The sequence below is a fragment of the Silene latifolia genome, chromosome X (assembly GCF_048544455.1).
Source record: "Silene latifolia isolate original U9 population chromosome X, ASM4854445v1, whole genome shotgun sequence".
Classification (NCBI taxonomy): Eukaryota; Viridiplantae; Streptophyta; class Magnoliopsida; order Caryophyllales; family Caryophyllaceae; genus Silene; species Silene latifolia.
The window spans coordinates 329,682,230-329,694,572 of record NC_133537.1 but is presented as its reverse complement, the minus strand read 5'-3'; positions in this window follow the sequence as shown (position 1 = coordinate 329,694,572).

Genomic DNA, 12,343 nt, shown 5'->3' with positions numbered 1-12,343 from the left:
CCATCCAACCAAGAGAACGAATAAGATGACAAATACCAACAACGAGCTCGAATCACCTCCGACACATAGCTGCATCCTATTCCTTTTACTCGAATTCAGCCCCTCCTGGTACCATGGCTGCTTGTGCTTTCCTCCCCCCCACCCTCCGTGCACAAACATAGACAACTTCCCACGAGTTTCCTTGCTGAACGAAATATGCACACATGGCAAATCTTCTAACGGTACAACATCCCTTCGTAACTGGAAATCAAACAAATAGTAAGCTTGAAGATCGATAACTTCCACTAGCTCCTCCTCATCATAATCGTCAAAAATAGGAGGTGATGTTGGATCAAACTTATTATTGTCCTCGTGGATGCTTTCAAATTTGAACACTCTTTCCATGTCTCTTCTTTTTGCCTTTTTTTTCCGGATGAACAGTACCACGCGTATACGGTAACTTTTTTTTTTTTTTCGTCACGCCTTGTTACTAGAAACTTGCTCCTAAGATGAAAAACCGATTAATCCTCAAACTACATGCTTGAGTTTAACCCTTGAACTCCAATCGCAATCAGAAATTCAACTAAAAACTTGGTTTTAGCACGCCTAGGACCGTCTAGATTTAGGGAAATCAAGAGCCGAAGCTCTAATGCCACTTATGATACGAAAATTGCGCGGAAGTGGTTTAATAGAATAAAGAACAATAATGAAATAAGGATATTTGACCGATCTAGACATATAGATCGTTCAATGGTGACCAATTTGCAAGACCTACTGCTCCTTGATCGTGTTAATGCCCGAACGCGTCAAGCAAGAACGGTTTTGGATCGAACGCGTCAATCCGAATCGGCAATTGCACACAGCAAAATACTAGGATTTTCTTATTTCAATTCAACATATGAAGAAAATAACAATATAACGACCCTTTAAATAGTAGCTAAACAGACCTAGACAGCCACCTAAGACATGCCTAATACTTTCCTAAACCGACTCGAATAATATTGCTTTAAGATTATTATTCTGAAACTAGGAAATAAACTAATTAACCTAATATTTAATTTACTTCTTCTTATTCTGAAATAACAATAACTAATATAATAATAATATTAAATAAGCCGGCACTTTAACTAATTCTCGAGCTGAACCAAGTCCATTCGAGCTTTTTGGTGAGCTGTTGCGTGATGTCACTATAACGAATGCTATCTCATTCGTTTCTTCATTTGAGCTCATCATTTTTGGATCATCCCCTCCCCCTTAGAAGAGAATTGACCTCAATTCTTGTAGCACAAGTCCGCCTGGATAAAAAATAAACCATCCAACCAAGAGAACGAATAAGATGACAAATACCAACAACGAGCTCGAATCACCTCCGACACATAGCTGCATCCTATTCCTTTTACTCGAATTCAGCCCCTCCTGGTACCATGGCTGCTTGTGCTTTCCTCCCCTCCACCCTCCGTGCACAAACTTAGACAACTTCCCACGAGTTTCCTTGTTGAACGAAAGATGCACACACGGCAAATCTTCTAACGGTACAACATCCCTTCGTAACTGAAAACCAAACAAATAGTAAGCTTGAAGATCGATAACTTCCACTGGCTCCTCCTCATCATAATCGTCAAAAACAGGAGGTGATGTCGGATCAAACTTATTATTGTCCTCGTGGATGCTTTCAAATTTGAACACTCTTTCCATGTCTCTTCTTTTTGCCTTTTTTTTTCTGGATGAACAGTACCACGCGTATACGGTAACTTTTTTTTTTTTTCGTCACGTCTTGTTACTAGAAACTTGCTCCTGAGATGCAAAACCGATTAATCCTCAAACTACATGCTTGAGTTTAACCCTTGAACTCCAATTCATGGGAATTCTAAAATCCCATGAATTGGGATTTTTGGGAGGTTGTTTGGTTACCCCATTTTACGTAAAATGGGGCAGTTTAACTACTTACCTCCTCATAGGAAAATAAAACTCCAACATGGTAACCAAACGGATTATTGTAATTCACGTGAATTTTAATATAGGAATTAAACTCCAATGCATTGCAAATTAACACATCAATTTAATTCCCGTATCGACCAAGCGAGGCTTAAGTGAAGGATGTTTATTGCAAATTAATGTGGAAGAGCAACTCCAATGGACAAATATAATAGGGTGTAGTTTGATTTGCCACATCAACTTTTCAAGCTATGCTGCTTTCCGCCTACATACCGCTTCAATGGTAAACTACAACCTCTCGTAGCTTGTATGGGTCCACATTCATAATTTTCATCCAATGAGATAATTTATTTTTTATTTTTTTAAAACAGGCCATGTAGCTTGACAAAGCTACAATGCTTGAAAGCCACTCTTAAATTTCCAACTCCAATGGTAAACTATATGCTTAAAATTTTGCAAATATTACAAGCAAGTCCCTATGTATAAACCATTAGAGATGCTCTAATAGATTCTATCAAATTCAACTTCAGTAATCATTATTTATTCTTGTTAGTTTTATACCAATTCTCCATAATTTCGACTACTTCATTCATTGAACATTCATTGACGACTTCGTCTTTGGGTGAGAGATGAAATTATGTGATTATGATTGAGTATTCGACTTCACAAATTCTCATTTAACACGGGCTATTCCGTCCTAAGGCTTAAGACTGGTCATATTTTTGTAATAAAATGTGACCATTTAACGATAAATGTTGTATCTAGTTTTACAGTTAAAATTGTTGTTTTGGTAACCTTTTACCAAAAAGTGGTCACATTTTATTGTAAATGGTTCACAAATGACCCGTTTTAAATCTTAAGACACAAAATGGTCCGTCTTAAGGGAGACTTTATTGATTCGACTCTGTCTTTGTGTTTGTTTGTCTTATTTTTTTATTTCTTGTAAAGGGAGTTGATGAGACGTAGTTAGTACACAAATACTATCTTACAACCAGTTGTATATTAGCATTGTACAACCGCCTCAAAGTTGTTGAGTTCTTTACACAAAGTTGTCGAGCTATTTTATAAGTTATTGAGCTAATTTAAAAAGTTATTGAGTTTAATAATTATTCCTCTTAAGCTCAATAACTTTGTATTGTAACTTGGCAATTTTGTTAGTAAAGCTCGACAACTTTATAACAAAACTCGACAACATTGAAAATGTTGTACATAAACTACATACAACCATTTGTATAATCTACTAATTGTAGTTAGTAGGTGTTAATTTGTGCAAATTAGATTTTTCGTGTGCTTTATGGAATAAGTTGCAAAACTAAAGTTTTGGAGTGATCTTAATTAGTTACTAAGATGGTTGTTTGAGTTGGGTCTAAAGGTGCGCCAGACTCCGAACAAATAACAATATCACGTGATTCATTAAGTCAAATTGGCCAGTACTAGGGCTGATCATCAGCGGATATCCGATCCGAAACCTTCGTTAGATCTATTATCCGTATCAGAAACTTATTAATTCCATTACCCAATATCTGATCCTAATACTTCAGATATTTGAATTTTCACATCCTAAATTTCTGGATCGGATATCCGATCCAATTAATACAAAACAATCTTACTCCATTGTCCAATATCCAATACTAATACTTCGAATATTTGAATTTCTACAACCTGAATTACTGGATCTAAATTTACAATTTTTTAAAAATGACCATAATTTATTAATCGTTTTTAGTTGATGATTTTACGGTAGTTTAGTGTAGTTTAACACAATTTTCCCGAACTACTGAATTATGTTCGAAACTTAAATCTATAAATACTATTAAAAGACTATCCTAAAATGTTCAATTAAGCCCACGTAGACAATGCCACGTAGGATAAAAAAAGCCACGCAGACATATGAAACCCACCTCAGCCCCATAACCCAAATGCCACATACACATTCATACCCAATTACCCCGTCTCTTATCATCACTGTTCCTACCGACAACGACAATCCCCCTTTTTCCGCTCATTTTGTTAACCGGCATTAATTTATTATTACATGGCATTAATTTAATTCATTTATCTATAAATTAATTTAGTTCACTTATCTATAATATTAAAAGATATTATCTATATTCTTAAATGATTTTTGTATATTAAATATATTGTTTTCCCAAATTTATGTAAACCTTAGAAATTACATCAAAATTTCATAATTTATAGTTAATATTGACATTTTAATTGAAATTTTTGTGATAAAACATGTTAATAAAATTTATAATTTATAATTAAAATTGAAATTTTTATAATAAAATATGTTAATAAATTAATTAAAACTTATTAATTAAAACTCTTCATATTACTTACCACCCACCATTTTTATTAACATTTTTTCCTATTTAATTCATTTTTTTTAATTAAACACGGAAATAAATTGATTAAAACTCTTCATAATACTTAACACCCACCAAATTAGTTAAATTTTTTTTCTATTTAATCAATTTTTATAATACAATATGTTAATAAATTGATTAAAACTCTTTATATTACTTAACAGTTAACACCAAAAATTTTCATTAACATTTTTTCCTATTTAATTCACCTCTTGAGTTTCTCGGCAATCAATTATCTAATTAAATAATACCACAAAAAAAATTAAAAATAAAATTAAAATATTGGATTTTATGGTTGTATAATGGCTATAAAACCTATAATAGTTTCGATCTATAAAATCTTATTAAAAGGCTAACAAAAAAATGTGACATTGCAAGTTTAATTGTGATGTGACAACTTTTAATGTGACATGGTAAAAAAAAGTGATATGGATTACCAATTTAAGAAAATTAAAAAATATAAGGTAAAAAAGGTTAAAAAAATATAAGGGATAAACACACAAAAAAAAAAAAATTGTAAACCATTGATCTCCTCTCATAATTTTTTTTATTTATTTACCTTATTTATTTAATAACCATTATTTCCTTTATTTAATGAAATGACCTTTTAACTTTCCCTTCATCATTACTATATATACTCCGTATTTATGTACCATATTTTTTTATTTTTCTTTCATTCATAAAATTTTGAGAGAATTTGTAATAGAATTTTCCATATATATAACTATTATATTCACCCTAATTTTCAATTTTATTCAAAAAATAGCACCTAAAGTATACATAGAAAAGTAAACTAATTGTTTCATTTTTTATTTTTCTTATGTTTTGTATTAATTTGTTATTATTTTTTGTGTTTGTATTAATATTGCAGGAGAATGAATTTTCAACTTTATTCAAAAAATTGGTAGGTAAGGTATAGCTAAAGAACTAAATTAATTATTTCGCTTTTTATTTTTATTATGTTTTGAATTAATTAGAATCTTATTAGTTACTTTTTTGTGTTTATATTAATATTACAGGAGAATGAATTTTCAACTTTATTCAAAAAATTGGTAGGTAAACTATACAATGATAACTAAATTAATTGTTTCACTTTTTATTTTTATTATGTTTTGAATTAATTAGAATTTTATTAGTTATTTTTTTTTGTGTGTGTTTGTATTAATATTATAAGAGGATGACATACTCATATATCAATAACAATGCACGAGATTCGAAATAATGGCTATGGATCTTCTTTACAGATTTTTTTCTTGTTTTGGATGACTCTTTCATTTTTGTCAGTTTTTCATTTTTCTACAATGGTGTATTAGAAATATCGAATGGTAGCAAAAATCTTTATTAAGTTGTTGACATGTTGTTGCATTATTGTCCTTCATTCTTTCATACACTTTAGTCTTCTTTGTAACACTTATGTTTTATTTTTACTTTGTCAAACAGGTTACAAATCAAATTGTTTAGCCAAATTACGATACACATGTCAATTTGATCTTATCATAGTGTTATAATATGCATAAATAGTAATTAGTTAGAAAACAATTCTTATTCTCCAATTCATTGTTTCAATTCCAATGTGTAATTAGTTTTGCTCATCTTATACTAATAATAATAACTAGTATAAATCCCGCGCACACGCGGTTTTTTAGATAGGGACATTAGAGAATTTAACAATTATCTAATTATATTTAACTTATTTTAACTCCATTTGAAATTTTAGTATAGAATAAAACTTAATATTAGTAATGATTTATATTAAGAGATAGAAAAAAGAAGGTTCAACGCTGTTACCGTATATACAATTGCTGAAGCTATTTTGTCTGTATCTGTGTTGTAATAAATATACTTATGCATATATTAAATCAAAAGAATAACCAAAATTTAAATGTTCACGTTGTATACAGTAGAAATCGGTAGTATTAAATTATAAAGTGTAAAAAAAAAATTATTCGCAATTTTTTCGTTTTAGAAGTAAAAACAATATATGAATGCTCTTATCTTGTAGTAGGTTAGTTATTGTATGTAATTAATCAGTATTGGCCCAGTTGTAGACATATAAATGTGTAAATGGAATAGAATTATATGGAATTAAGCAGTTTGGGCCAATTGTAGATAAAATATAATGAAGCTCAAATATAGAATATTCATTTAGGCGGGAAAATATTAGAGCTTTTTTATTATTTTAGTTTAGTGGGGATTATTAGAGTTCACCTATAAAGTTTTGATCCTTATTTTACTCTCTTACTTTTTGTCTCATATCTAATCTTATATATACTATGGAGTATATTTTTATAACACAAAATGTGATATTTTAAATATATGTAATCTTTCCTTGGAATTATTTGGAATAGTTGTTAAAGTTGCTCACATAAAAGTTCACGACCGTTTCTTTGCAAGATAAACATAGGGCCAAGTACTTTAAAATGCACCAAAACGACAATAAAAACAGTATCTTCATTCAAGCAATAAAGAGGCAAAATGCAATGTTTGTTGGTGAAAAAAACCATTCATATTCTATAATCTTTAAGCCGGTCAAAGCAATGGTTAAATAATAAAAAGACAAATGAAGAATCGGTAATTAAAGAGACAATTGAAGAACCATTAATTGAACAGGCAATTGAAGAATCATTAGCAACTCAAACGAGAAAATTGAGAGTCATTGATTTTCTTTCTATAAAATCTCATCAAAATACCAATTCATATTGTCTTATTTGATATCAGGTTGTCGAAACCAACATTACCCGTCCTTTGAAAACAAGGGACGACAATGGAGCGCAATTTCATGTTCCAATACTTCTATGGCGTCAAGATTGTCCATAAGACCAGAAGTACCCGAAAATTCAATTTGACGGATTGTGTCCTCACTTCAAAACAACCAAGCTATTCACATTTTGGTTTGCGTACCATCCAGAATCAAAAATTTGGTGTATTAAACTTTTGTTTTAAAATACCGGTCCCCCAGTCGTGTTTATTTATTTACTTTTTTTTTGTAATTATTTGTGAGTGGTTTTTTAATTAAAATTAAACAAATGATTGAGAGGGAGACTACTCCATATAAGTTATTCACAAATTAAACACTTCAACACAATCAATTATTAACGATCCCGTGATTTTCACGGGCTCCAAAACTAGTTACGAAATTCATATATGAGCCGGAACCCAGGACGAAAAATCGATAGAGATGTTCTTAGACTTTTTACTTCCCTTTGGGCCTAGTTAACATTTAACACCTATCAGTTTTGAGACCTACCCAAAATGAGCTACATGGGCTGAAATAATCATAGACATGCATGGGCGTTTAGGCCTTTACTGGGTTCACATTTATAAGCTTTCTCTGTTCGGTAAAACTAACTAAAAAGGTAGTTGAAATCTGAAAAGTTAATTGAAAATTAAAAAGTTAACTAAAATCTGAAAAGCTAATTTATAAGGTAGCTGAAAGTTAGAAACTGATAAATATAAAAAAAATATTTGGCAAACTAACTGAAAAGGTAACTCATTTTGATGAAGTGACGTAAAAATATATGATAATTATTTAATAGTATAAATTTAAAGGGTAAAAAGAGAAAATCAAATCAAATCAGGTATCTGAAATCTCAAATACAACTCTAGGTACCATTTCATTTTAGGTAGCTTATTTGGTTAAATAAGCTACTTGTCAAACACTAATAAAAAATGAAGGCACCTAAAATTTTGATCAAATAAGTTAATTTGATCAAATCAGATACCTGAAATATCTTATCAAGTCTTAATAAATTACAATTTGCAACTTTTGCAAACTCATGCAAAGACACCATTGGATTCTACACTCCTTAAATTCCAACTATAAATTGACAAAGTTCTTAAATCACCATGAACCAAAATTTTTGGTTCCTCTCCAAAATCTGATCAATGTCAATTGCCCAAAAGATTTTGGTGTTTTTGGACAACAAGACTTGTTTCTATAAAATAAAAAAAAAATAAAAAAAACAAATCGGTACTAAATCGAGTAAAGTCATGATATATTTTTTTTTTTCTGAAAGGATAAAATAAGTTGGTCTTATTTCTGAGGATCAATCTAATTTTTACCGTATCTAAAAAAAAGGTCATGGTATTAAATATTGGTTTTAAATGATAGAACTGATTGTCACATCGCCCACCTCGACAGATAAGTTATGAATGCATTCGCAAGAACCTCTAAAACCTTTATAACTCGAACACAGTGTGGTATTGCAGGCTTGCAGCCCAAGTTCAATTCCGGAATCGAAAGCTCAAACAGTAGAAATGTAGAATTGCTCGTCACATACATCCAACCCTCGACAGCTAAGTCTATAATTTACCAAGTCAAAATGCATTTACAATAATGAATAACCTCTAAAACCTTTATAACTCGATCACAGATTCAAAACCCAAATTTAATTTAACGGTAAAATTGCTCCTCATATCCCGACCTCGACAGCTATGACTAAGAACGCAACCAATATACCGACTCAAAATGCAATTACAATAACCTTCAAAACCTTGATAACTCGTTAACAACTCACAACTAGCCCAAATTCAATACCGGAATTAAAGTCTTGCCCTCAGAAAAAACAAGAGAAGTGTCAGGCTAGTCTCTAGGCATGACTTACTCACTTGACTCCTGTGATAATATTACACCATACCAAACAATAATATATAGGACCGTCCTACTCCTGTGAAAAAATGTGATTATAAGTTATAACTCATACTATTTGTTTCTTAGGGTGGTCCAAATTATTTTGGTTTCCTCCATTAAAGTTTTTAAATTAAATATATAATATTATAATTATTATACTAACATGCAAACCAAATTAAAGCCATAAAATTCGATGTTTTGGGATTATAAATAGTACATTGGTATATAATATATCCCCACAAATTATGGTCCAATTAATCTATATTTATGATTAATTGGCTGGAGACCATGGCTAAAATCCTCCCTTTTGCAGTTTTGCACCACCGGTTTGTGACCACAGCTGAGGGGCTCAGTGTGGTTTAACTCAAGTTGTCTACTAGTTTCAACTTTCAAGTACTAGTAGAGTCGACTGTCGATATCATCTGTGCCCACTGAAAAAAAAAAAAAACGGGACTCTTTGTTATAGAATAGAAATTGTTGTAGAATATCCAATATTTTAAGGGTTTTGATACATACAACCCATTGGGTTGTATTTAAGCATTTAATGTTTTCTATATTTGATATTAAGTTAGGAATTCAAGACCAAATTATGCACAATCCAATGTAATTAATGCATATATTTACAAATTCTTTCCATATTTAGTTCCTTAAAAACAACCCAATGGGTTGTATATATCAAAACCCATATTTTAAAGGGAGTATTCAATGTTATGTACATTCTTGATCGGTTTAATATATATTACGTGAGTTGCATAAATAAAAGGGTAACGAAAACAAAGCACTAAAATAAAAGAAAAATATTTAAAAATCACTAAACCCCTATGGAAGATCCATAGTTTTTGTACTGATCTAAGAATTAGAGGAGTCGATATCATCTATATCCACTAGGGAAAAAAAACCAATACTTTGTATTATAGAATAAAAATTGTTTAGAATATCAACTATTTCAAAAGAAATATTATTCTACCTAATACATATCTAATAAATGGATAGTGATAGGGCGCCACCGGGTGACGCCCAAATTGGGCGCCACCCTCTCACAACAATTGTTTATTGAAGGGGTCCCCACTCACCCCATGTGAGAGGGTGACGCCCAAATTGGGTGTCACCCGGTGGCGCCCTTTCATTTTCCCTAATAAATAGCTTCTTGATCGCTTTGTATTATGTGAGTCAGATTAACATAAACAAACGGTACGTCTAACAAAAACAAAGCATCAAAATAAAATAATTTTTTGCACAAATCACACCCCTAAGGAACTTTCATAGTTGTTTTTCTTTTTATGTTCGATTTAATAACCTGTATTAAAGGAGTTGATATCATCTGTATCCACTGGAAAAAAAAAGTTGATACTAGCCCTGTGTTATAGAATAAAAATTGTTTAGAATATCTTTACAGTGTCGTATTAGTGTCGATATCCTTACAATGTCGCATTAATGCGAATACATGATTAATTAGGGTTAATAGGAAGCCTAATAAGTTTAGGGTTAGGCAAGTAATAGCTACACATAGAAATTCTATGCCGTCTAGAGTGGTCTACAACTGTACAAAGAGCTTAATAAGACCAACGTAACGTTGCACACAATAGAACCACAATTCAATTCACGAGTACAGTTGGCTATAATACGTGATTGGTATCCGATTTATGAACACTTAGATCAATTGGTAAAGCGTTATTCTATCCATCTGGCCTTAACCAAAGGTTTCATCTTCGAGTCTTGGGAATGTAGCTGTGTTAAAACTCAAGAAAGAGAGTTTTATCGCCCTGGTAATTTTATCCGCCTCGAGTCTGGACTAAATCGGGTGATCTACCCCAAAAAGAATAATACGGAGTATATGTGAGTGGTTCTAGAGACTATAATAATAATTGTAGAATTCCGTACAATAAATAAGAACATATTGTTTGTTATTTGACGTTGATGTTATTGTGTTTTTTTCTCACAAATTGTGGTTGATTGTATGTTGTTTCATGTAATAGTGTAATAAACTTAATTAAATCACAAGTGTTACCTTAAAGTAGTACTCCTACTCATGAGTATGTTTGGATTTGCTAATCATGTTGTTTTAGACAATTGTTTTGTTATACTAGTGTTTCTTTCTTTTTCATGCAAGGTTATGAGGCCACGATGGTCGATGGCCCATGAAGATATAGTATTTGACAAATTTTTGTTTAAGATCGACGTATTTGTCTTAAGCTTAAAATATCAAATATATAATATGAATAAGATAAAAGCAAAATGTATAGGAAAAAACGAACAAAAGATTAATTTGTTCTAAATGCTCATTTAGAATGATATTTGACCTGTTTTAATATTAAGGCGGATATCGTCTTTCTTTGTCTTAAGAGAGACTAATTGTACGGCCTATTCAATTCAAAGTACTTAAATAATCGTTGAATATTAAAGGGATTCCGAGATATAAAACTATGAAAGTAAGAAAATGGTTTTGATATACCAAAACGAAATTATAGGTAAAAATAATTGATTAGATGAAAGGATCAAAAAGATATATCAAGAGCAACCTCCGAGTTTGTCACGCATCTCATTTAAAATCGTACTTCCTATGTTCAAATCATTTATTTATCTTCAGTTAAGAGTAAATTAAAATAAGTAAATATGGTAAAGTTGACACAATTATACACTTCGTATTAAAAATGGGAAGGAAAAATGAAAGCGGTCTCCGGCCACTATTTCCGGGAAGTCACCGGTCCAATTCACTCACCAAATCAGTAAATCACAAGTTTAATTTCAATGATGATGGCAAAGGTCAACCATGGAAATTAAGAATCGGATTTACTTCCGGCGAAATAATTAAAACATTGCATGCATGCAAATCTACGAGTATATATGTACGTGTGTATGATGTCGTATGTCATTAACTCTACAATAATCTTGGACTGGGCGTGTTAAAGATTTGTTGCTTATTAAACAAGGCAACTACGTATGACCAAGTTCTATCTTAATGTAAGATTTTCATTTATTTTAAAATATAAGTTGTGCTCTTGGACAACTAGGGAGTATTTATTTAAGATCGTCTTATAATAATGACGATGATATACTGTGATCCTCTTATATGCAAAGTAGTTCTGTAAGACTATATGCAAGATGAATTTAAGAAGTACTGAATTGTATTCGTATTTGCCGATATTTACGAAGAGTTTAAAACGCCAGTTTTTCTGTAGAGTGGAGTTAACCATAAATTTACAGGCTAATAAACTTATTTTAAAACTATTTACAAATAAAACTTTGTTTATGAACTATACTCTCTATAAATGGTTAATCTTACCCGAATCCGAAAATGATAATCCATTTTTAAAGCAATTAAGGAGGAGGTAAGTAAGTGTTGGCAAAAACAATAGTACCTTATTACTTAAATCTCTCTCTCTAAAAAAATAAGTCCTTTTTCTCTCAAAAATAATCCCCAAAACCAAAA